Source organism: Apodemus sylvaticus, chromosome 10 (genome assembly GCF_947179515.1).
Source record: "Apodemus sylvaticus chromosome 10, mApoSyl1.1, whole genome shotgun sequence".
Lineage (NCBI taxonomy): Eukaryota > Metazoa > Chordata > Mammalia > Rodentia > Muridae > Apodemus > Apodemus sylvaticus.
This window is the reverse complement of record NC_067481.1, coordinates 10266331-10291932: the sequence shown is the minus strand read 5'-3', so window position 1 is coordinate 10291932 and position 25602 is coordinate 10266331.

The window sequence follows — 25602 nt, the reverse complement described above, 5'->3', positions numbered from 1 at the left end:
AGGCTCATCTTAGTTGTCAACTTGAATCCATCTGGAGTAAACTGAAACCCATGCTTCTGGTCATGCCTTTGAGGAATTTTCTTGAGCAGGTAGTTGAAGGTAGGAAAACCCATCTTGAATCTGGGCCACACCTTCTCCTGGCAGCTCCTGTATAAGGTCAGGGGATTTTGCCTGTTTTTCCTCATTTTTATTGGCAAGTACCTCTATCCTTTCACAGTACTTGTCTAGAGCCTTATTGAGGTGCCATGCCACCTAGCAGGAACTTAACATCGACCAATGTGAAGTTCCTCTCCCAGCCTTTGAGCGGGAACTCCTGTGTTAGCCATAATCCCCTCCACTTAGGGTGGAGTGCTCAGACAAAGGTGAAGTCCATTGTTCTTCAAGGACCTGCAGTTTCCTAAGAAACACTAGCTATCTGTTAAGCAACTGAACCAATTCTGCTGAGAAGCTTCCAGCCTTTGGGGGAAGGGGTTTCCCCTGCCTATATATTTTGAGTACTCCTTTAAACTCTGAGACCATGAACAGCAATGTTGTCTTGGTCTCCATCTCTTTTTGTCACCTTCCAATACATCCCCAGCTTCCCTTCCAGGTAACTCATTCATGTAACTGTGGGGAATTACAAATATTGAACAAAATTCTTCAAAATTCTAATATAGACAGAAGACCAACAGCTTGCCCAGAATCCTCTAGAACTTCATAACCAGATTAAGGCTGCTAATCCAGCCTCAAGGACTAAACAGTTACCAAATTCTTGCCCTTTTCATTATCATACAGCAAACGCTGGACAATCTAGACCACAGCCTATCAGCCAGTTTAATAAAGCCTCTATAGATGTATATCATTCATTCCATTAGTTCTATTTCTTCAGAGAATCCTGAGTAATATATTACCAGTATGGTCTACAGACATAGCTGCTTGTGGCCCTGGTAACTCTACATTAGGAGAATAAATGCTATGGTCCAAAGTCAAAGACACTGATTATAACTGAGCTTCCTAAAATTCAGCCACATCATCTGTGTTTCAGGTACACCATATGCTTCCTGGATCACCTGTGGAGGACATAGCATTTCTAACTCACACACCTCTTGTGCAGAAGGATAGCACTTCTCTCTGTAGAGGAATAGTATGATTATACATGAACAAAAGTGGAACCTACTCATATTCTGAAAAGAGACCACTAAAAACCATGGGTAGAATAAGGACTCCATCTAATTGTAAGAAGCCTGTCTATGGCTGGAGAAATAGCTCAATGGCTAAACCTTACAATTCTTGCAAAGGACATGTCTCTCTACTAGACTCCACAGGTACCCACACATATAAACAAATACAGGCATACTCAATAGACATAAATAACAAAATTAATCTCTACAAAAATCTTTAGAAAGTTGCCTATGTTACATCCTTTTCTATGATCTTTGTTAAATTAAAAAAAAACTGATTGTATATAGAAATAGTTTTAGACAGAAAAGATGTTGACCATGATTGTTGTATACAACAAAAACATCTCCTCGAGCAATTGACGCAGAAGCCTTGATTGTATCCAGTTGTATTTTATTTAATTTTGGGCTTGGACCTATCTCCTTTTAAACCAATAAACAAACCTCTTCCTGGTCTATACTCTTGATTTTTTTTTTTACTCATATTTTAAAAATATTCCACTTTCAATCTCCTACTGCTATTCTGTGAATTCCATGGAAGAAATTCAGTAATAAATTCAGTAAATTCACTTCCAGTGTTTCTAAACCTTTAAAATATTTAATGTCATTAATTGTCTCATTTTTCACTCATATTTATTCCAGGACTTACCTGGTTTGACCCCTGGATTAAAAGAAAAGAAATCAAGTTTTGCCTCTTGGTTTGGAAAAATCACAACTGATGCCAGAGAAGCAGCATAGAAAAACTATACTGCTAAAAAATCAAAGAGAAAAAATGAGAGGAAATCCCAAATCAGGAGTCACAAAGCAGCAGAAACAGCATGAGAAGAGTTGACCAATTGAATTTGTTGTAGTTGTTGTTTTAAGTTTCTTGTCTATGATCAGCTAACAAAGACAGAGAGTTCAGAGTATTGCAGATACAGCAGGCAAAAAACTTTCTAGGGAACAGTGAGTGCTCAAAGCCACTGGACAGATGCAGAGAACTGTATTGGGAACAGTGAATACCTAAAGCCATGGGACAGTCACCTTTTAAAATTATCATGGTGGAACCAAGAGCTAGTTAACATATTTGCTCACTTTTTTTACTTCCATCTAGTTATTCCAGAGATAATTAAAGAATCGGGCTGTATAATTCAACCACTCTGCTTTGCATATCACAAAATATTTGGTCTGAGATGCTCTGTTTTGTATCTTTTACTGTCTTAGTCAGGGTTTCTATTCCTGCACAAACATCATGACCAAGAAGCAAGTTGGGAAGGAAAGGAGATGTTTCTTACCTGAGTCATGTATTCAAATTGTGTGTATGCATGATATTTTTACCTCCAGTGTTCTTTTGTAGTAAGTGACCAATAGCTTTCTGTTATGCCATAATTATTCTGCTCTTGGCTTAATGGATCATGTAATTAGCTTCTTTCCACAAAAAGAAATTTGATACAATATCCATGTCTCTCTCTATATATATTTTTTATTTTCACATGGGTGTGAATCAGGGGGCTGAGGGATTGCCAGATGGATTCTATCCATCTCAGTAGTATTTTTCAGGAGCTCAAAATCCCTGTAGCTTTGGTTCCACACACTTGCAGGAACACCAGGTAAAGATGGCAATTTTGAAATGCACTAGGCAAGGAGTCGTTGCTATCTTGATGTCTGAGGTATTCATGGAGATTTCTAGTCTATGGTGCCATGGAAAGAGAAGGCAGAAGCTACAACCCCCAGGTCACAGGCTTTTCAACAGAAGGCAACTCATCCTGCTTTCCAGTTTAAAGCTCCAGTTAATTAATCTGCATATCTGCTGAATGTTTTCAAGTACTGGTTAAACTACAGACACTCACAGCCTCTGTATTTCAGAGTGGTGTGCTACCATGGTCCCTCACAGTTGGAGGTGAAATGAGCAGGGCTTTGCAAAGAAACCTAACTCAAAGTTGGATCCAAAACTCAAACTTAGATATGTCATTTTACTCTGTCTGGGTTCTGTCAAAATTAGGAAGTAGTATTTTTGTTATGAATGTATGGCATCTTAATCATTTTAGATATTTGCATTCTAAATCCTCCTGGTTTATTTCACTCCATTCCACAGAGTTAATATCTTCACGATCATCATTACTTTAAAAAAAAAATACACTACACTTAGTGAAGTTAAAATGTGTTTATGGTAGTAAGGGCAAGCGTTGTGCTCACACAGTGGCTGGCAAGAGCCATTGTGATCATGATGCTTAGAGCCAGCATTTAGTCTGACATCAAGTAGTATGTGTGAGGGGAACTGAAGATCATCATATTAAGCAAAGTAAGTCAGACACAGAGAAAAAATGCCTATCTCATTATTCCTTTCTTATGTGTAGAACCCAGCAGACACATATATAATAAAAACATAAAGGGATCTATGGAGAACAAGGGGAGGAGAGAGAAGACAGGAGAAGATAATGAAGAGGAGAAACAGTGATCAAAGTACGTCTTGCTTGTACAAAAATGTAAATTCGTAACCCAAGATTTTGTACAACAAATACAACCTAATGAAATGCTCGCTGTTTTTTGTTTTCCTTCTACAAACAGCAGGCGAGATGAAGAGGAAAGACTTGCTATGGATATGACTGTTGCTGACAGAACCGCCCCTTTTAACATAAATACAGCATTCATCACAGAAAGGCAAACAGTAAACCTTGATGATTGCTTTGTCCCTGTGCCTGTACATGTACACCCTGATTGTTATTCAGGGCCTCTCACAGATCATCTCTCTGACCTTGGCTTTGTGATACCATAAGATCAAAGCCTCCCTGGCTTGGGAGTAACTTTTCTTCTTGGTTTATTGAAGTACTTTGGGACTGTATATGATCTTATAATTTAGCAGTAAAATTGGGTGACTTCTACAAAAGCCAATGACCAGAGTTTGAGCCACAGATTTTCAATATTACCCTAAACAGGAAAATAGAACAGGCAGGGACTTTGTGGCCTGAGCCAGGGAGATAACATTTATGAGCCTTTCCAAAGTGAAACACACCAACCAGTCTTCAGTCACAGGATCAGCCCAGCCTAAGAGAATTCTATCTCTCTCGGTGTCATTTATGGGACACCCTCTAGTGTTGTCTGAGCATTGAAAATGTATGCTATAAATCTTTTCTGATATTTTGAAAGGAGAATTTGATTATCTTTGGGGAGAAAGGCATTAAGTCTGTACTGTCTGGGATGCTCAAGGATAATGAAGTTGAGAATTGATTTCATATTTATCCACAGAATACTGATATACTCTCCAACAAAAGAATCTCCTCGACCACAGTATAGATAGTTTTCCCATTAATAACCTTAGGTCAAGTTTTATTACTGGAGGAATTTAATCTTCAACAGCATGGAAGCTAATACCGTAGTGAGCTTTCTTCTTTATTTCTCTCTCCTGCCACAAACATCTCCCCTGCTAGGGTCTCTACAGTACATGTGCTTAAAACTTGCCTTGGTCTATCTTGCAATGTTATTCCCTAATCTTTTTGTAGGTATAATTTCTCACACTGGATATCATAGTTTCCGGGTCTCCCATTCAAGTTTATGATTAACCTCCTCTTGTTTTCCCAAATACCCACTGATAATAAGTACACTGTCAATGTTAGTTGTCTATATGAATGGGATGAAGTTGGACTTAAAATTATATCACTGATGAATTCTTTCTTTAAAACCAGATACTGGCAGGGTATTTCCGTGCCTTTAATTCCAGTGCTAAGAGTTATAGTTAAGTAGGTTTCCATGAGTTCAAGGCCAGGCTGGACTACTATTAAAGTGATTCTAGGCTAGCCAGAGATGCACAATGAGAGCCAAATATCAAATGAATAAATATTAGAAGACCTTAAACCTCCTCAGACAGGAGTCACCTTTGCTCATCCTGCCCATAATCCTTTTTGTCCCAAAATCTCCCCCATCATGGTGTGATCCCTCAGTATCCTGGACAACCACACGGCTGTCTGTACCTACAAAGAAGAATGCTATTCTGTATCTCTCCCTTGTACATCCTCACGGAGACATACTTGCTCCTGGATATTACCTTTTCCATCAGTTTTCATCATGCCTAGTGTATCTGTTTTATTTATGAAGCTGATATTTATGAAATTATCTGTCCTATTTATGCTTCTAAAATTGTCCTTCACAATACAGGAAAGTATTGCTCACCATGAATCCATACTTTGTCTTCATGAAAGTGCACTATGCAAACATCTGTGCTACAGAATCAGGTACACTATGAATTACTAGCATGCTTATTTGTTTATCTTGTTTAGCAACACACACACACACACACATAATCACACATACTCATACACATACATACACACACTCACACATACACATACACACCACACACACACAATCACAAACTACACATACTCACACACTCACACACACACATACACACACACACACACTCACACACACATACATTCACACAAACACACACAGCACACACACTCACACCACACACACATACTCACACATGCACACGTATAAACATACACACTCACACATACACACTCACACACACCACACACACACCACACACACACTCACACACAATCATAAACCACATATACACTCACACACTCACACACAATTACATACACACACACACACACACACATCTCTTTAAAGGTTTTCTTCATTGGGCAAAATGCCTACAGTAAAGGGAAGACATCAAAGTAATATCTCTAAGACACTGCTAGCAATGACGGGGATTTTTTTTTCAAGGTTTGATAGGGGGATGGTTATTTATTTTAATTGCCATAGTATATTATTGCAACCATTCTGGGCATGCATCAAGGAGAAAGAGAGAGAAGTGGGGCTTTCCAGGGAGTTCAGGTTTGTTACTTAAGACAGGTTCTGAATCAATTGCTATGCCTACATCAAAGCAACTGAAAACCAGTGAGGTGTCAGCAAGCGACCTTCCCCTGGATTATTATGGGGGTGGGAGTGTGGTTCAAAGACCACACTATGAGGAAGGGTGAGCAGAGAGAGAATTCTCTTTTAAGCCTTTGAATTAGCTTTTATTCCCAAATACGTGAAACTTAGTCACATGTGAGCTAGGAGTCCGCAGAGTGTGTGGCAAGGGCTGCCTTCTTAGATTTCTGCCCCCTTGTGCTACTTACCAGCTAAACCTGTGGTTGAATGGACTGAGACAAAATTTCTATGGGCAACCATTTCCACAGCTATGTTTATCATATCACATGTGCACATATGTGTGCATGCATATATATATACATAAACACACAGGTATGCACACATATATAAACATACAGACACAAATACACACACACACACACACACACACATATATACACACATACCAACACAGACATATATACAGGTATGCATATATACACATGCACACAAATGTACATATATACATATAATCATACACACATACATACATGCACACACACACAGAGGTATACACAGGCACACAATGAAGGGGAGTGTCTCCTGCCTTCTCTCTCATTTGCCTCCAATCTGCAGTGAACAATGTAGAATCAGCAGTGATTCTAGAACAGAAAAACATTTGTCATCAGGTGCAAAAGGGAGGAAATCTGATTGACAAGGATGAGACCTGATGATCACTAAGAAAATTGCTTATCTCAAGAAGTATCACAGCACTACACAGAAAAGTCCTAACTAAAATTAAATTAAATTTATTTCTAGAATATTTCTCCACTAGGGGAAGCTGGGGTTGGGGAGCAGAGGAAGACATCATTAGATGTGTTGCACATATCTAGGAAACCTTAAGGAATAATATAAAATATTATTAAAATTCATATTACCAAACTTATTTTAAAAGGTATTGTATACACATATTCCACTTAGCTTCTACTGGTGGCAACTACATTTATTCACAGAGCTAAATACTTAGGTGTATATGCGTGCATATATACATGCATAGAAGCAAATTATCATTTTCTTGAGCATCCTGAGGCCAAAGAATCAGAACAATATCTGGCTTGTACAATAGCAACAACAACAACAACATTATTATTGTTGTTGGTGGTGGTGGTGGTAGTAGTAGTAGCAGTAGTAGCAGTAGTAGCAGCAGTAGCAGTAGTAGTAGAAGGAGGAGGAGTTTGACAGAGGGTCTTCCTGGTCTGGGACCTGCTATGTACACCAGGCTTATGTACACCAGGTTGACGTTGAACTCACAGAGCTTCACCTGTCTCTGTCTCTTCAGAGCTGAAATTAAAGGAGTGCGCGACCACACCCAGCATCTTCAGTATATACTCCAGCTACAAGCAGCTGCTTCTTCATTGTTAAAAGATGAAGCTTTCTAACAACCCCCAAGCTTCCAAAGGATCTGCTCCCAGGTGTGGGCTACAAGCACACCAGGGAACCAAGGCTCTGAAACCTTGGTTTCCCTTTCCGGTCTCAGCCCTGACCTTGACGTTATTATCTGCTGAGGTGAGTAGTTGGCTTGGCACTGTTCAGCTGCCCACATGGGTAAGAAAGAACACTATGCTGGCCAGTGGGGTTTGTAAGCCAGGCTCCTAGACCTAAAGACATGTAAGAGCTGACACGAGTAGAGAGCCATCTAAGCCATGACTTAAAATACCATTAAAATAAACATTACAACCAGACACCTAACACAGCCTGTGTTCTAAGCCAAAATTATAGGAAAATGTAAATTGGTTCTTTTTTTTTTTCATTCTGTATCCTTCCTAGATATCCAAGAGTAGAAGTTTACCTTTGTGAGTGTTATTACAAACTATTGGCCTAGTTTCAGATTCTGTTGTGACTCTGAAGCTGAGAATGACCTGAAGCTCCTGAGCCTCCTTCTTCTACTTACCACATGTGGTGCACACCACAGCTGGATGCCGCAGTCTTATAGATGAAACCCAGAGCAGAACACTGTTTCCATATAGAGCCAGGTCCTGGTATAGGCTCAAAACCACCTTACACAGTAGCAGAAATACGTGCAAGAAACTGGGGGTAGGTGCTGTATGGTGGTCCTTATAAAGAGAGATAAAAGTGTCAGAGTAAGGGGACAAACATGGAGAGCAAAGGAAAAGTTGCAGAGATAGAGAAAAGCCTCAAGCACCCATGGAACAATTGGCTTGTGGAGGCTTCTAAATGGAAATAGCTTCTCCCAAGAACTTCCCTTTTGTCACATCTTAAATACAGAATACTGGTTCTTGGAAATCTAAGACATAGCATTCTGCTGTTTTAAGTTACTAAGGTAATTAGTATATATTATACATATTAATATCTACTAATTATCTTAGATTATTATATAATTTTATATTAAGGTAATTAGTTCAGCACTGGGCAGGCATGAATACATGAGTAATTTTTTTAATTGCTATTGTTTTTTGTTTTTTTTATTAATTTTGTAGAGGAAGGTGTGGATATCTGTGCTAAGACAAGAGTGTGGAGATCAGAGACCAACTTGCATCAGTCAGGTTTCTCCCTACTGTGCTGAATTCCAGGATTGAAACTCAGGTCGTTGGGCTCTGCAGCTGTGATGGCTAATTTTATGTCAACTTGACACACATCATAAAGGAGGGAACCCCAATCAAAGAAACACTTCCATCAGATCTAGTTGTATGCAAGCCTGTAAAACATTTTCTTAATGAGTGTTGATGAGCAGATGCCACCCATTGGGAATGGTGGCCTCGCTGTACCAATGGTCTTAGGTTCTTTCTATGAGAAAACAGGCTGCGTGGGCCAAAAGGAACAATTTACTAAGCATCAATGTCCCTTCCCCATGGCCTCTGAATCAGTTCCTGCCTACATGTTTCTGTCCTTTGTGAGTTTCTGCCCTCACTGCTTTTGATGATGAACTGTTATATGGAACTGTGAGGGGAATAAAACCTTTCATTGCACATATGTATGAATTTCAAAGAATACAGTTAAAATATTACTAAAATTCAAACCACCAATCATTTCTTTATGTTAAAATTTATCATGTATGCATATTGGGCTTAGCCTGTAAATATGGAACAGGCCTGTGACAGATATGTTCATTCACAGAGGGGGACATTTAGGTATGTATATATACATGCATGCATACAAACATGCTTACAAACAAAGTATGTGCCACTTTTTTGAGCGTCTTGAGGCCAAAAGGTCAGAACAATATCTGGTATCATCTTTTATCAAAGTGATTTGCACAACAGCAACAATCATTGTAACCACTATGTTATTAATACAATATTTGTATTATATGTAATAATGATGATGATGATGATGATGATGATGATGATGATGATGATGATAATTTGCTTCCCAAATTGCTTTTGGCCAGGATGTTTCATTATAGCAATAGTAATCCTAAGACAGTAGCAGATATCTTTATCCTTTGAACTTGCCTACCCTGGAGATAAACAAAAATGCATTCATTCAAAAAGTTTTAGCAGTGGGTACATGTAGGATTCAGCTACATATCTGAACCTCTTCAAAAATTATCTGGAGACTATTTCATTGCAAATATATTCTCTCCAGTTTTTTTTCAGGTCATAGTCTATGTGCTTTAAAGATATATAGCTTTAAGACGTAAGATGTATCTAATGTCAGTCTTCATTGTCAACTTGACCAAGTTTGGAACCCCTGAGAAGCACACATCTTCACATGTTTGTAAGGATGATTCCAAGGAGGTTTGACTGGCAAAGGAAGAAGATATACATTGAGTAGTAGCATTTCGCCCCATGGGTGGAGATCCCAGCTGATTGACATGGAAAAGCAAAAAGCTAAATAGGCACCAACGTTCACCTCTCCTTGCTTCCTGGCTGAAGACAGACCATAGACACCTGTCTTCACTCTCCTGTTGTCATGCCTCCTCTGCCAGGATGGGCTTTACCCCTTCAAACCATAGGCCAAAGTAAACCCGTCCTCCTTTCAGTGGCATTTGACATGTACTTTGGCACAGAGTGAGAACAAGAACTAAAACCCAAAGTGTTCATGGTTCTTATGTTTAAGAAATCGCTACAGAATGGCTGGGCAAGGAGTCTTATTTCCCTTTCCCAGATAGTCGTTGACTCCAGCCCAGAACAATCTAGGCAGTTGGCCGTGTGTGCTGTGCATCCTTGTGGCTATCTTGGAGCATCTCTGTGCTTTACTCCTGAGTGAAAACACTGCAAGACATGTTTTCATCCCTTCCTCTGTTACTTGAAATCATAAGCAGGAGAGGTCTTCTACTCCCAAAGTTGGTGTAAGTACACCTGGGGGACAGACAGGTCATTGTCCTGCCATTGGATCATGTGTCTTATCTAGGCAACTGGGGTGTTTTGTTGTTGCTTGTTTTGGTATGGTTTTAGTTTTTTAATAATTTTTTTTCTTCTAAAGCTGGTCTCCTGGGTTCCGACCCCTATGTTGCCATACAGATAAAAGCTGGCATGTCTACTGAAATCTCTGCCTCCATCCCAGGATTCTTCAGGCCCCTGAACCAATGCTAGAAGGGACAAATAATCTCAGGACCAACTTGGGCTGTTCCCCAGGGCACTGGTAAGAAAGCAGAGCTGACATTGGCTGGCTGTCTCTTATAGAAACTTCAATAAACTCATTCCTTTTACTAATTGTTGAGGTTTCCATTTCACAGGTAGGTCCTGGGGTTCAGTTTCAGGTAGAGATTAATCTCTGCAACTGTCTTAAAAACGAAATCAAATAAGCAAACAGACATGACACTATTTGTATTTTCTTATTGTTGAATGAGAATAAAAGAAAATCACAGGTCAAAATCCTGACTCTCAACGTGGAGGATTTTGAGATAGGACTTTGAATCCATTAGGATGGAGTTTTTATGAATGAAATTAGTCCCCATATCAAAAAGGACCTAAGACAACAGTGGGGGATGAGTGGGTAGCAAAACTTGTCATCAAGTCTAACCATCTGAGCTGGATCTCTGGGACCTACACAAAGGAAGGAAAGTACCAACTACATACATACATACATACATATATACACACACACAAATACATGACACTACATAATAAATAAATAAATGACAGTCTGCCACAAGTCCAGTGAGCCTTTATGCATTATTAAGAAGGTGTGAACTTTTTTCTACATTTGTATATCATTAATTTGTCTTGCACATGTTCTATCCTTGATGTGTTTCCCTGTTGGGGGTGGGGGATCCAGGATTCTGTCCATTGGCTTATTTCATATGATAATATATATTTTTAGAACAAAATGATATATGCATGAGTGATTGCATATATATACATGTGTGTGTATACGTATGTATACACATATGGATATGTATGTGTAAATATACATACACATACAGGATATACATATATATCATCTACATATACATCTGCATACACATATGCATACATATATAATCTACAGGTGTAAATATACATATGTATAATCTAAATCTATACCTACACTGATACATACATATCCATCATGTGCATATACATATATACACATGTAAACATATACATATATATGCATGTCTGGTGCCCCCAGAGGCTAGAAGAAGACATAAGATTCCTTGGGGGTGGAATTACAGGCAGCCTCCAGCCACCAAGTAGGTGCTGGGAACTAAATTGTCACCTCTGCAAGAGCAACCAGTGATTGCTCTTAACTGCTGAGTCATCTCTCCAGTTTCCTCATACATTAATCTTGAGGCCTGCCTCTCTACCTTAGCACCCTACTGCAAAAGTACATAAACACCCTAATGTTGCATCTTTTCATTAAATCTTTGAGCTTAAGCTGGGTCTGTGTGCTCTCACACTTCCATTTCAGGGATGAGCTGTTTTCACAAAGCAACCAAACAATTCAAGAAAATGCCTTCCCCATGTGCAGGGCCTTTACATGTCCTCCCAGGATGGCTGGTCATATAAGAGTTTTCAAAGAGATGATTCTGCTCCTTCTGAGGCTCTACATTACAGCTCTTCAAACCTACAGAATATGGTAAAAAAAAAAAAAAAGGTGACAAAAGGCAGGTATTTGAGGAATGACAGAAACAGGAAGAAACACAAAACTGGAGAGAGACATTAACTGTGTCCTCAGTGATGAGTGACTTCCAGAGGCCTAACTCGCGGTGACATCAAAGCGTCCCCATGTGCTTTTGAACGAGACTGTTTCTACTGGCCCAGATATATTTTGAAATGTTATACTTAATGATAACAGTCATCCTCCCCCTCACTGGTGACGAATTACAACAAGAGGGAGAACAGTTAAACAGCCTCAGAACTTGTGGTTTCCAGGGTTAGCAGGCAGGCTTTCAGAACTCATTCTGGGTGGCACTGTAGCAGAATTCACTAGGAAACAACAAAGGCTTGCAGAATCATGTGACATTAGGATGTTTGAAGTCAGGTCCATTAGAATGCAAAGCCATCTGAAGAGGGTGTTGCCTTTCTGGGACTTCATACTTTTTTCTGTGATAAGAAGTATTTCTCTGACCCATTTCTTTTTAGACTCAACTTTAACAGTGGGCAAGAATAAGTCATTCTGTTTCTTCACCAGTTAGTGGCTATTACAGATAATTATTTGTTCAAGTTAAAGGCAGTTCTTTAGGTATTGCTAGAATGGTAGGATAGGGAAGATTGAAATGCTTTTCTGGTGGGCTGTTTGGTGGTTTATAAGCAGTTGATATCTGATGAAAAGCTTTCCAGGAAAATGTCAAAAGGAGACAATAACCATAGGAATCTCAGAAGATGAGTATCTGGGGACAGAGACTTCTAAGCAGCATCAAAATGTGTTATCTTCATTCTTGATGGTAACTTGAGCCCCCTTCAAAGCTCTTTTTTAGTGGATAACCCCAGGAGGAACCATTATCAGAGAGGGGGAGTTAATTAGAGTGAGTTATTAGAATAGCCTGTCTCCCTTAAATGGACTGCAGCTGCTGAGTCACATTGTAAACATGACATTGGGCCACTCTGCTTCTGTGGCTTCTTGGAATTGGATTTTTAAAGTCTGATATCATAATAAAATAAAATAAAATAAAATAAAATAAAATAAAATAAAATAAAATAAAATAAAATAAAATAAAAGTATAACTCTTAGCAAACACCAACCAGCGTAGGGTTTTCTCTTCCCATGCAGAATCAGCGTATAGGTGGCTCTGTGGTTAATTTTAACATTTTTGGTGCCTAACCTATGTTTTTAGAGTATTGTTTATCAAGGGAAATATTCTCCTTCTATAACACAGCCATTGTTCCTAGGTGTCTGTTTGAGCTGCATGGATAATAACTATACTATTTGGAGTCACACTGCTCAGAGCCGTCGCTGCAAAAAGGGAGATTTGGCCTGAAGGTCACAACATAATAAAACAATTTTTCTTCATTGCTGCTGAAAGGATTTTAAAGGGAGCAGGTGCAGGACTTGAGAGGGAGGCTGAGTTGTATAAAGGACCTCCTCTCTGCTCCTTTGGCTTTGCTTTCCCCAAAATGTTCTTCCACATATCATTATTAAACAGTTTTATGATACACATATGCCTGGCTCTAGAAAAATACACAAATACACATTGATTATGAAGAAACCAAAAGACATAGACAAGTTATACACACACACACACACACATACACACACACACACACACATACACACAACCTGATTTTCTTTCTCTCTGCCTCGGTGTCATCCCAAGATTAAAGAAGTCAACAGGTGTCTGCTGTCCCTAGGCATCTCTGGTGGATGAACTTTATAAGCCCAGCTGCAATTTACCCAATGGTGCCTTTCTTATCAGAATGTCACCATGAATGTTCACGGGAGTAAGTGCCCCAGCCTGCCCAGGCAGCCTTCCCCTGGCATCAATCATTCCATTACACGAGCCCATGAGGACCATAACAGCCCAGGTGTCTGTGATTTCCAATGCCCAAGCACCTGAAAGCATGCACCTCTCCATTACAGTTTCCTGTCTCAGCTCAAGGACTGACAGTGAAAAGAACCTGAAGTACCACAGCTCAGTCCTGACCGTGCTTGGGTTGGATTAAAAAAAATCATTCCATGAAACATTGCTGACTTCTGGGTTGTCAGCAAACGCCATGGGTGGACAGAGAAGAAGGACAAACTGAGGAAGTGTAAGAGTAACTTAGCTAATATCAGCAGTGTAGCTTACACAGTCAGGGAGCTCCTGGTCTTCAACAAGATTGCCTTGACTCCTAAATGTTTTCTCTATCCAACCGTTAGGAAAGCATGCTGGTGGTACCCAGACCCACTCAGCTGTGATGTTGCAAGGGAAGGTGGTAGTTACAGTTCAATATATTTCTGGTTTGGTGCATTATATGGTCTGGGGTTTCAAGACACTAATATGTTTACAGAATCCAAAGCTTCTACTGAGCTAAAAACTCAAGAAAGTTTCTTACAGAGGCAACGGTTATACAATGATGTGAAGGCAGTAAATACCACTGGATCATAACTCTTTAAAATAACTATGTTATTACTCTCAAGTTCTAGAGAAGGAATTTGCTGAGGAATTAAAATACAAATCTTCTGGGAACAATTATCAAATTAATTCTTTTCTCTCTCAAGTATTTCCCCAACCCCATTCCCACACACACATTTAATAAGATCCAAGCACTAAAATGAGGACTTAGAAAAGTAGGGTACTTATATTCCCATATTCTTACACTCTCAATGGATTTATACTCAGAATTTCTATCCCTTCTGTTGTTTTTCTGATCAACTCAGCAGTGATGATTTGGTTGTTTTAAAGATTGAGTTATTTTTATGTTATTTTATGTTATTGAGTTATTTTATTTTAAGATTATCCGCCTGTACCACATCCATGAGGCACCTGCAGAAGGCCAGTGATGGATGCCCTGGAGCTGGAGTTATAGATCATTAGGAACTGTCATGTTCAGAGATGCTTTATATATATATATGGTTATGAACTGCTAGAAACTGACCCCAAGTCCCATGAAAGAGTAGCTAGTCTCCTCAAGCATTGAGTCACCTTTCCAAGCCCAAGTAATGGTAAGTTTTAATCGTTAGCTTGACACAATGTAGAATCACTTAAATAGTGCGTCCCAGTGAAGAACTGGCTAGTTCAGGTTGGACAGTGAGCATGTCTATAGAGGGATTTTCTTGATTATATTAATTGGTATAGGAATACCTGCCCACCTGTCATTGACTGCAGCAACTTCACAGCTGGGCGCCAGACTGAATGAACAGGAGGGAGGAAGCTGATTAATAAAGGCATGCATGCATTATTTTCTCTCTGCCCTTGACCACGCATGTGACTAGCCACATTAAGTTCCCACTGCCTTAACCTCCCCACAGTGATAGGCTGCAACATGGATAGATGAGCTAAAAAAAAAAAACCTTTTCTCTTCTAAACAGTCTTTATCAGTGCTTTATCACAACAACAGAAATGGAAATTTGGCCATCATCTAAGAAAGAAAATCTTCTTTAAAAGGGGTTATTGCCCAGAATGAATTGGTTACTTTCTTTGTTGCTCTAAGAAAATTCCTGATAGTAATAATTGAAGGGCCAAAAGGGGGTATTATGTTTGATTAACATTTAGGGTGTTTGATGCTTACAAATCCAAATGATTTCCAGCTTATCACTAAAGCACTGATACCTTGAAATGTGCCACAGTGGAAGTATTTATGCCATCAGAATTAGCAGCGTTCCTCTGGGACAGCAGGTTAGTCATCATGCCATTGACATCAAACACCAACCCCTGTGAACACCAGGAATTCTACAGTCTCCACTGAGATTGACATGTCCAGGATTAATCCCCTAATCTGAGGCATAACAACTCTAGACAAAAAATGTCATCCACCTCTCCCAGGATAAAGAGCTTCCTCTATATTTTTTGTCTGTTTTTATCTAACTCAAAGTTTAAAATGTCCACAATAAATAAGACATTTCATCATCAACTTTTGTAACTTTCTTCGAGTAAGGTCAAGAATCTGCAGCATACATAAATATCTGAATTCCCATACAATTCTGGTTTTATTTTTGTCTCTTGCTCCAAAATACTGCCTGTTTTTGTCTCAGTTATGATCAGGAAGATGACAGCTTTCACGTGCATTTAATATTGAGTATTTTGATTCTGCTGTGCTTATACCAGTTCAGGTGGCTGCTTTTGTCTGATTTTAAATGTTGTAAATTAAGTTTGACTATATTTCAGACCGAGTGTCAATGGACTGGCGGTCAGTAAACGGCCTATAGCTACCTCTGAACCTATCCTTGCTGTGAACTAACACCTTGAGGTGGTAATTATTTTAGTTTTCACTGAGATGGCAAAGAGTAATACAATAAAAAGTAAGAGGAAAGAATGAATAGATGGACTGGCAAGAAGAGAAAGAGGGGGAAAATGCTATAACAGAAACCATTTGGTTTGTAAAACCCAGATCTGTAGTCTCTTGAGTCTTTTCAGGGACAGTTGGCTAATTCTCAGTGTTGACAAGCATCACAGCATCAAGGGCTTGGGAGAGAGGCTGGTCAAGACAATCCCTACAGGTAGCTGGACATCCAGCCTTGACCATCAGGGACTTCCAAGCCGTCCCACAGAAACTCTAGTGTATATGGTTTCAAGGCTGACCACTCTGCAATGGGCAAGTATTGAAGAGGTTATGGAATCATTAGGAAGGAAGTAGAGTCTTGATGGAGGGAGAACATCACTGGGGGTTAGGATTTGAAAGTTGAGAGTTGATAGGCTCCCTTCATTTCCTGTTCACTGTTTCTGCTTCCTGTTGGAGATGGAAGATGTCATCTCTTGGCTTTCTGCTCCAGCCTCTTGTTGCCGTGCCTCCTCCACTATTATGAATTATGATCTCTCTCTCCCTCTCTCTCTCTGAAAGTATAAGCCAAAATGAATGTTTTCATAAGTCACCTTTGGTTATGGTAATTTATTATAGCAATAGAAAGCAACTGATACATCCACTAAGGGTGGGACTCGAGGGGGAATGTCTGATTCTGCTTCTGGTATCATCTCTGCTTCCTCGTCAGTTATGTCAACAAACCACAAGCTCCCATTACCATGGACTAAACAGGAGCAGCAGCAGCATGAGTTCCCCTCCTGCAACAGAGCATATTCTCTGAAACCATGGGCTGAAGTAAACCCGAAGTTGCTACTGTCAGGCATTCTGTCAGAACTACAAGAAAAGTAATGCATGCCAAGCTCTTAAAATGTTTAGGACAACAACAACAAAAATAGGTTACAATGTAAACGTACTTCTTGTCAAATTCTCAATTCATTGTGATGATTGAATCAAAATATCATTGGAAGCTTTGCAAGACACCAGTAGTATATGTGTGTGTGTGTGTGTGTGTGTGTGTGCGCGCGCATGTGTCTATTGCATATCTATATATAATACATAATATATAATGTATAATGTATATCACATATCACATATCAAATATCAAATATTACATATAATATATAATTAATATATAACATAATATGTGATGTATAATGCATAACACATAATATATAACATATAATTAATATATAATATATAGAAATAGTTAATAAAAAGATTAATGTTGAATGGAGGTGCTGGATGACTCCAAGATAACAGTATTTTCTGGATATATCAAGACATGCATATATGAACACACTAATTATAGCAGCATGCCCAAGTGTCTTGGCCTAAGACCTTCACAAGTCCAAGCCAAACAAAATCTCAGCCTGTGGCAAAGGAGATGGGCACAAAATCCCATCCCAAACTAAGGAGCTGTTGGCTATTGATAACTGTTGGGACAGGGAGAGTCAAGTTTGTTGTAATTCTTGTTGTTTTGTTGTTACTAATGATGTAATGTTTAGTATATTGACCACATTCCAAAGCAAGCCCCATACCTAAAAGTAGTTGGCCAACAGAAACTGAACTTGATGAGTTTTAAGAGACAGAGTTTCAGAGAGCAGGATTGTAGGTGGGTTGGGAGGCAGGGGTGTATATGAGAGAAGACGGAGAGAGGGTGAACATGATCAAATTATCTTATAAAAAGGTTGCCAAATTAGCAAAAATACTATTAAAAAGCAATTATAAACAAAAAGCATAAAGGAGAAGTAACCACAGTATACTATATAGGTCTGATGTGACCAACATTTTCATGGCTACAATACTCTATATAAGTGAATACTGTTCTATTAACAATTATAAAATAATTATCCTGTAAAGAAGTGATATGATTCATTTTTAAAACAAAAGAATGATATTATCTAACTATAAGTTGGTATATATATATGTATACATATATGTGTATATATATATATATATATATATATATATATATATATATATATACAGACACAAATGAAGTGAATCCAACAAAGAAATTAACTCTGAAGAGACAGTATATGTAGGGGAGGAAGCAACTGTCTTCAGCAACAACATAAAAACACAAGAAGAAAGTTCACCCTCCTAATATCTTAATAGTCTTACCATCATCCCATTATTAAATTGGCCAATCAGGTTTAGAAAGGAATGCCAGGCCTGGGCAATCTCCCTATGCTCATTAGACTGGAGACCCAGTAATTTTGGTTTTTAGCTGACTGATTTTGAATAGTATCCCTTCTTAGAAGGAAATAGCTTGTATGTATGAAACTAGAAGCCACATCTGTAACAATCCTGATTTTAGGCAAAAATGGGAAAAGAGAAAGGGACAATAAAAAAGATTAATCTTATCATTTTTGTTTTTGTGTCTGTTAGATGATTGATTAACTATTTTTCTAAAGATTCTATGTATATCCAAAACTCTTTCTATGTGAATCTGTGTGTGTATTCACACTTGCATATGTATGAGTATGAATGTCAGTCTGTTTCTCACTCTATTCTCTCTCTCTCTCTCTCTCTCTCTCTCTCTCTCTCTCTCTCTCTTTCACACACACACACACACACACACACACACACACAAACACACACACACTACATTTCCTTTTTAACTATTATGGAATGTTCTTGATAGTTTCCATGGATAAAGCTGAGTTGCCCATATATTACTATGATCAATAAATTTTAATTATATCTGTAAATGTAGGTGGAAAACACAGTGACACTAATGTAAGTCAGAAAGTAATTTCTAAGACAGTGCTGGAAAATACAGAGTGTCTGCATGCCCTGCCAGACACAGGCTTCAACTCTCTCTTCCCATGCTAACTATGGACCACCCAATCCTATCTACGTAGAAAACCAGCTTCAAGTCTGAGTTGAAACCAACTGTCTATGTACCAATTGGCCAAATTCTCAACATGGAATAGGATTGAGTTTCACTTTTTTTTTTTTTTCATTTAGAGACGGGGACTTATTCAGGCTTTGGCCTGAGATTATCTTGTTCTGTGAAGAGTTTCCAAACCAAGATAGGGTGTGGTGAGCAGAGCTGGCACTTGAAGGAGCTGAGGAGAGATGCCCTGTGGGATCCTGCCATACATCACTCCCACACACCCCATTGTCATGAGGACACATTAGACAACACTACCACACCCTGCCCGCCATGGTACTCAATTAAAAAGAAATCTCTTGGGGTTTCCATGGAGATTTGTTACATGGGGTAAAACAACTTATGAGAACTCCTAGCTAGCTGAAGCTGAGTGTGGTTAGAGCCACAAAAGCTGATGCTCATTGGGCAAAAATAAAGTCTCCAAACCTCTCTCTCTCTCTCTCTCTCTCTGTCTCTCTCTCTCTGTCTCTCTCTCTCTCTCTCTCTCTCTCTCTCTCTCTCTCTCTCTCTCTCTGTGTGTGTGTGTGTGTGTGTGTTACAGTACTGAAATAGAAAAACCTGGAACACTCTGTCAATTAAAAAGAATAAAGGGATATACGAAAACAACTCAATGTCAGCCAAAGGGACCACAGAGCCTCTAGCACCAAAGTCTCATCTTCCCACAATCTATCAAACCTGTCAGAAAGTATTATTTTTCCTATAGAGTAGTCCACCCTCCAGGTAAGAGGCAACATTAGCCTCTAGCTATGTCAGAATATATGACATAGCTAGTATATGATATAGTTTGCTTCAAGTACATGTTTCATAAACGTTTTCTTACACTAAGTACTCTCCTTGTCACAATTAAATTGAGTGGTGGGAATCCTGATCAAGGGAAACCTTCGATTATTCTTCTTTGATGATTTCCCCCATTGAACAAAAATGTACCCAGAATACATCACTTCTCCATGCCCTCAATCTTTACCCAAATGGGGAAAAGAAGAGAGTAAACAAGAGATTCCAATCAGCCGGCTTTCCCCACACTACCCTTTCCCTAATTAATGACCATCATGACACAAAGGTTGGGCTGCTTGCCAGCTCTTAGCTTCAGCGTTTCAATGTTTCTCAACAAAGATGCAACAAACAGTTCAAGACTTGCTGGGGTTTCAGGGCAGAAAGTCCAAGCCAAAATCCTAGGCACGTTAAAAAGTATCCATGCAATAGTAAACCCGACTGGGAAATAAAACGAATTGTCCCTGTTACTTTGACTAAGCGGCTCACGGAGGAGGTTGAAATCGCAGCCCCCTCGAGGAGGAAGCCCCGGCTTAGTGGACAGGGGGAAAGAATGAACTGACCTTCAGGTACCCTTCGTTTTGGGAGATTTCCTGACATACCTCTCTTCTGCACCACATGCCTCTCTATCCTTCAAGCCAGCGTTTGATAGTGGGGCTTAGGATAGCGAATGGTGTTGGGTGACTCATAGCCCATCATTTATTTCCCATTAGGGGAAAATAAGCAAGACAGAGTGTCTGGTAACATGCTCTTTGGCAGACAGTTGCCAATGGTTTTTTTTTTTCCTTAGATGTGTCTTTTAAAGGCATCCAGCAGGAAACAGAGCACAGTTTAGAAGTCAGCGAGTCCATGTATTATGAAGATTACCATGGGGAGGGCAGGAAGATGCCCAGAGTTCATATTAAAACATAGAAAGCAGCACGGTGACACATTCTTGAAAGCTTAGTGATGGCGAGATGAAAGATGAGGGTAGGCATATCCCTGGAAGCTTCTGGTGCCAAGACATTGAAAACCGTGTTTTAAAGCAAAGGTGGAAGATACCTGAGCAACAGTACTTCCTAAGGCTCTTCTCTGACTTCATGTGTGGGTGTATATGTGAGCATAGACATGTAAAATCAGTGTGTCGTTTCTGCAGTGTCCGAGCAAGGGTTACTGTTTCATAGTGTTCTGGTACTGTGACACAAGGAGGTTCTACATGCAAGGTCTATGAGGGCATATGTCACCTACATGAGGATGGGAAGTGTCACCTGTAAGAGGAGGGTAACTGAGGACATTTAACCTTATGGAGAGCACATACTCTTTTCCATGTGTGACTCTGTTACAGGCATTAGGTACATGTTTGTACGACTGAATACATCTCACAAATAAAATTCATGTAGTAATTCATCAACTACTATTCCCTGGATACAGAAACATCTTTTGCTTTTCAGAAATGCTTCTGTCTCCTGAGTTAGAAAGATAGCTCAGCAATTAAGAGCTCCTTGATCTTGCAGAGGATATGGATTTTATTTCCAGCACTCTTGTAATTGGGTTTTCTAGTGGTGGGATGAAATGCCATGATTAAAACAACTCAGGAAAAAGATGTCATGACAGGAGTTCAAGCAAGGCAAGAACCTGTAGCCATTACTGGATGCAGAGACTATGGAGAAGCACTGCTTACTGACTTGTTATCCATGGCCTGTTCAGCCTGCTTTCTTAAAGAACAGGGAACCGCCAGCAATGGCACCACCTACAATGGGCAGGAGCCTCCTCTATCAATCGCTAATTAAGAAAATGCTGACAGGCCTGTGTACAGCCCAATCGGATGGAGAATGTTCTTAATTGAGGCTTCATCCTCTCTGATGACTCTAGCTTGTGTCACATAAAACTGGCCAACACAAGTACACACAGAGTGGTTGACCACTGCTCATAAGAGCAGTTTGAAAGGAATCTGATTTTCTCTTCCATCCTCTGAGGGGCCTGCACACACATGCTATATATACAGACAGGCGAGAAAGCAATCGCACACATGCACTAAAAGCAAGTAACTCCATTTTAGAAAGAAATGTCCAAGCTCTTAATTGAGTTTGTTCGATTGCCAGAATGCAAGACTCTAGGGTTGTATATGACTTTACTCATGAAGAACAAGTTTTATAACACTGAAGCTTGGGAGCTGCAGTAGTCAATTGTTAGTCCTTTTCCTTCATAGTGAAAGTCTTGCCTTCTATAAAGCACAGTAGATGGAAATTCCTATTTTCCTAACTTCCCTTGTAACTAGGAAATTAATATAGTCAAAAATTAGACATAAAATAAACTATGTAGGAAACTTTGAGGTAGAATGTAGTATTTACTATAAAGAGGCAGGGAGGAAAAAAAAAACACCTGTGTTCCTCATGTTCTTATTGTAGTTGAGAATGAACTTAGAGGTGTAGCACGGTAGGAGAGAATTTCAGCACCAAAGGTGACTGAGACAACCTCAAGAGTTGATGTTTTTATGGTATTATTAACCCGAAAAACATGTCCCAGGATTGTCATACTTTTAGAATCCTTTGGTGAGCGTTTCCGATAGTTTTAGAAATTATGCTTTCAGTAGGGAAGTCTCATACATGAAACCCAAAGTAACTGATTGGCTTGGAAATGGGAAGACTGAAGACAATTCAAGCCAGCACAATGATACAAAGAAAGGCTCTTTATGAGCTTCAGAATAAAAAAATCTACCAGATATGAATGTTGATGAATATTTCTTCAAATGACGTGGATGGATATTGGAGACCTTGAAATGAGCCAACCTGTGTATGAGCCAAGAGACCCAGAATAGCTGAAAGGCAAGTTGGAAAATATCTATGCCCTTGACAACACTGTTAAGACATTTATTCAAAAAACTTAGCAGCCTATGCTGAATTTGGCATCCTAGCCCTCGAGATAATTAATTTGAATAATAGGTTTAAAACAACTTTTCTTTTTTGTGTGTGTCAAGTTAAATGCATTGATGGTCCCAATTAGCACTGTTCCTAAGAATATGATCTTTGTGTAGCAACTTTACAGGATCTGCCACCTGTGGTTACAAGAATTGCTTTACCCACTAGAATGTGGCAAGTGGGATGGCAAGCTGGTTCTAACTGTAGACCACAAGAGGCCTTGAGTGTCTCAGTTCTCTTTCCAAATCCTGCTATGTCCATGACCACCACACTGTTCTGATCTGTAGATAACGAAAAGCCATGTGAAGTCAACCCAGTTTTCTTAACAGGAGTCATTCTAGACCAGTCCAAAGTAAGCCCACAGATTAACATGACAGAGACTTAACCTAAGATCAGGAGACTCACCTATAGACCTCTCGATAGACTTAAGTATGAGATGAGCCAAGACCAGAGAATACTCTTGAATATCTATAGAGCATGAGTGATAAGTGCTTATTGTTTAAGGTCACTGACTGTAGGGGTATAGAGCTTAGTGTCAATAGATAACTGTTTCTGGCAATTTTATTACATTGGATGGCCATGTCCTTCACTGGTAAAATCACAATGGAATCCAAGAAAATAGAAAGGAGTCTACTGCTTTGTAATGTATTTTAAAAACTCAGACAATCTTGGAAAGATTCTGGTTATTAAATCACCAGCTATGTATTGAAGGTATATCAGTGGCATGAATGTTGCTAAGCAACGCTTTCTGAAACCTAGTTCCAGTCACTCTAACAGAAAGAGCAATGGCAGATCAATGACATGATTCCACCAAGTCTAGCTTGCTGTGCCAATGTACTTAACTGGGCTTACTTACAGGAGTGTGGCTGGCTTGTAGGTAGCCATATCCCAAAGAAGTCTCACTCCTCTTAGAAATTGTTGAATAATAATATATCTCAATAGCTCTTCTCTCCTTCCATAGGGACAAGTTAGTGAGTCCAGTCTTGTGAGGATCTAATGGGAGCAATTACAGCTGCTTTGCTCTACAGATGATGGCAGTCATATAGCACCCAGAGAATAGGTGGAACAACAGATATGGAGGGAAATCCTGGGTAAGATGAAAAGACTGAGTTTGCATCAAGAAAGAGTCAAGCTAATGAAAAAGAAAAAATAACATGCAAGAAAGCATTGAGAAGCACACAGGATGGGTAGCGATGGTCACATCTTAACCCTCACCACCACGGCAAGTTCATTTTTCTAAAACCTAGATCTGGCATTCATAGAAAGAATGCTAGCATTATCTGGAGGTGTGATAGAAATGCAAATTAATTTGATGACCCTAGAATAAGTTACTGCAGGTAGGCTCTGTTACCCGACTCTGTCCTTTTATGAGCCCTTCTGATAATTCCTCTTTACTTGAGGTGTCACTGAACTAAACCATCGGGCGAGAGTCAGGTAAGAGTCTCAAATTATTTAAAACACTAGGACTTTTTGGGGTTACTTTTACTATAAAGGTTATACCTGGGATAAAAACTGGTGTGCTCTGTCTGGTTGAAATCTTACTATAATCAATGGAGTCATAGTCTCAGATTTTCTTCTCTAAATTCTAAGTTTTCAGTGGCTAGTTGGCTCACAGTAGCCATAATGCCCTGCACTGATGCTCCTTTTGATTTTAAAAATATTTACTTTATATATGTGCATGATTGTGTTTGTGTGAATGTATACCACATGTACGCAGGTGTCCAAAGATGTCAGAATGCACATCCAGGAGGTCAGGTTGCACCTCCTGGGGATGAATTGGTTGAAAGTTGCTCATTATAGCTGCTGTGAACCAAGCAAGTCCTCTGAATCATCTCAACAGCCTGGTGACTTTTCTTTCTTCTGTGGTATAAAGGTATTTCCTACTGAAGCCCAACCCTTTCTGCTTGTGGATTAGAACACAGGGAACATATAGTTGGATGAAAGAAACGCTATTTAAAAGACTACAAGATAATTATCTCATCTCAAAGGGACCATGTATTGGCCACCACTCATTGGCAATATGCTGATTGGTCAGATTATCTTCCTATAAGGGCTGTGCTGCCCTTTATTTTTAGTATGCTGGATCTGTCAGAATATTTCTGGGTGTAAGTTACTTTCCCAGTTTTTCTAAATTCTGGGAACTTTTAGCATAGTTTTTAACATAAAGACACATCGTTCTTCGAGGCTTTATCCTAAACCTTATGAAAGAGAACTTAAGAGCCATTCTCTGTAGGTATAATTAAGGAATGTACTAGGAGAAAAGAGGAATATACAGTTTGCATTGGTTAGAATAGGTATGTGTTTGGCACATAGGGAGTGACACTATTAAAAGGTATGGCCTTGTTGGAGTAGATGTGGCCTTGTTAGAAGAAGTGTAAGACTGTGGAGGTAGCCTTTGAGGTCTCATGTGGTTCCATGTTCCCAGGCTGGGAGCTTCAGTCTGAGTGAGAAAAAACACATGATGGGATGATGGGATGATGGAGTTCCCAAGCTCCTGGGCATTCAGTTGCCACTGGAAACTGTATGGAGCCTAGAGTCAGGGAATATGGAACTCTAGCTTAGCTCATTGGTGATTGTCCTTAGATCATCAGCAATTGTTATTAGTTTAGCAGTGATTGTCTGGAATATTGAGGGGCCTTCTGCAAGAGACTTAAGCTGCACAGTTCTGTAGACAAAGGCTTTCTCCATGCTCCCCATGGAGGTTTTTG